This window comes from Eriocheir sinensis, chromosome 13 (genome assembly GCF_024679095.1).
Source record: "Eriocheir sinensis breed Jianghai 21 chromosome 13, ASM2467909v1, whole genome shotgun sequence".
Taxonomy (NCBI): domain Eukaryota; kingdom Metazoa; phylum Arthropoda; class Malacostraca; order Decapoda; family Varunidae; genus Eriocheir; species Eriocheir sinensis.
In genome coordinates, this window is record NC_066521.1 from 19,617,110 (window position 1) to 19,619,609 (window position 2,500).

Genomic DNA, 2,500 nt, shown 5'->3' on the forward strand with positions numbered 1-2,500 from the left:
AGAAAATGGGGTACGAGAATAAAACTATCATAAAATATATATAAACAACTCACACCACGAAGCAATACAAGTCTAAATCGTTCATTATTTTTCACCGAACCTTAAAAAAAAAAAAAAGGAATCGTGATGAAATAAAATTGTGAATTGAGTTTCTTTTTACTCTCTCTCTCTCTCTCTCTCTCTCTCTCTCTCTCTCTCTCTCTCTCTCTCTCTCTCTCTCTCTCTCTCTCTCTCTCTCTCTCGGTATACTCTTTGATGCATATGCACGCCAATAAATCATGCGAGTGTGCGATATGTGTCCACGCAGCTCCAAAAGTGTACAGCGTTCTATAATTTTTACCGTACGACCAAAAAATGAATTATGAGAAAGGGAAATTGTACAGGTAAATGCTTCTCTTTCAACGATTTTGTTCACCTAGTTTTCGTTCTATAATTTTTACCGAACTACCAAAAAATGAATTATGACGAAGGAAAATTGTACGGGTAAATGCTTCTCTTTCAACGATTTTGTTCACCTAGTTTTCGTTCTATAATTTTTACCGAACTACCAAAAAATGAATTATAAGGAGGGAAATTGTACAGGTAAATGCTTCTCTTTCAACGATTTTGTTCACCTAGTTTTCGTTCTATAATTTTTACCGAACTACCAAAAAATGAATTATAAGGAGGGAAATTGTACGGGTAAATGCTTCTTTTTCAACGATTTTGTTCATCTAGTTTCCGATCCACGCATCATCAGTAGGCACAGAAACGAATCACGAAGACTTAAAATTTTGGATGAAAATGCTAAGCTCATTTTTTTAACCTTTTTCTGAATCACGAATCATTAATAGGTACAAAAATGAATCATGAGTGCTTGAAATTATGGATGGAAATGCTATAATATTTTTTTTTCAACTTTTTTTACCTCGTTTTTGATCGACGCTTCACAAATGGGGGCAAAAACTTAAACACGAGGACTTGAAATTATGGATGAAAATGCAATAATCTTTTTTTCAACCCTTTTCATCTAGTTTCTGATCGACGCTTCTCAAATGGGTTCAAATACTTAACAATGAGGACTTGAAATTATGGATGGAAATGCGATGCTCTTTTATTTAACAAAAAGGACTTGAAATTATGGATGGAAATGCGATGCTCTTTTATTTAACAAAAAGGACTTGAAATTATGGATGGAAATGCGATGCTCTTTTATTTCCAACCTTTTTCATCTAGTTTCTGATCGACGCTTCACAAAGGGGTTCAAATACTTAACCATGAGGACTTGAAATAATGGATGGAAATGCGATGCTCTTTTATTTAACAAAAAGGACTTGAAATTATGGATGGAAATGCGATGCTCTTTTATTTCCAACCTTTTTCACCTCGTTTCTGATGCACGCACGGTAAATAGGTACAAAAATGAACCATGTGGAGTTTAAATTATAGACAGAAATTCTCTTTTTTTCAACTGTTTTTTCACCTAGTTTCTGATTCACTCATAAATGGGTAAAACATGCGATATATTTAGCACTTTTGAGCGGGGTCGTTCGCATAATGGTGAACTTTTAAAGGTTGTTCTATTTAGGGAACAGCAATAACCACCACAAGCTCAAGGATTACATCTATATTAATACATCCCTTACTTTTTAAACAAGCATATTAATCAATTCAATACATCTTCCCCGAATAAGCAGAATCAATACAAAAATGTTAATGCTTAAACGAACACAGAGAAAGAGAATTAGAATGCATTGTCTACCTGTGTTTACTTGTATCTGTGCTGTCTATTTACCGATTGAGTTATGCAGAGAAGAAGAAGGCGGTGATGGGGATGTGGCGGGTGAGGGGAACCGAGGAAGAGGGGAAGAAGGTAATGGTAGTGAAGTTACTCTACTGATCACCGCCCTCCCCTCGCCCTCAGTCTCCCTTCTTCCTTCGTTGAGTTTTCCTTCTTCTCTTCTGTATCTCCCTTGCCTCCTGGTCTCTTCTTCTCCTGACTGTATTTGTGTTCCTTTCTTCCTCTTTTCAGTTTCTCTCTTTCCTCTCGGTCTCTTCCTTTTTGTCTGGTTGTAGTTTCATCTGTTCTCCCTTTGTCCCTCTGCCCTCAGTCTCTCTTCCTTCGTTGTGTTTTCCTTCTTCTCTTCTGTTTCCCTGTTTCTTCCTCTCTGTCTGTGTTTGTGTTCCTTTCTTCCTCTTTTCAGTTTCTCTAGTTCCTTTCGGTCTTTTCTTTTTTGTCTGGTTGTAGTTTTATCTGTTCTCCCTTTGTTTTGTTTTGTAATTTCGTTTTTTTTGTTTTATTAGTTTCCCTTTTGATTCTTGGTGTTTTCTTCTCTGTCTCTCCGTTGTTTCTCTCTTCTCTCTTCGTTTTGTCTTCTGGTTCTCCGTGTGTGCTCCTCCTTTCCCGTATCTTTTCTTTCCCCTTTCTAGTTTACCTATTGCATCTTCGTATCTTCATCCCCGTAACTCTTTTTCGTTCCCTTACTCCATCTTCATTTCACTTTCTAGTTTTACGTTTGTG

General features: G+C 36.6%; 1 protein-coding gene across 10 annotated transcripts in view; it reads right to left on the reverse strand.

Moving 5' to 3' along the window:
* The window catches only part of LOC126998150 (potassium voltage-gated channel subfamily KQT member 4-like), a 100,592-nt gene that overhangs the window by 90,804 nt on the left and 7,288 nt on the right, over positions 1 to 2,500 (reverse strand). The gene's annotated exons all lie outside the window — the stretch shown is intronic.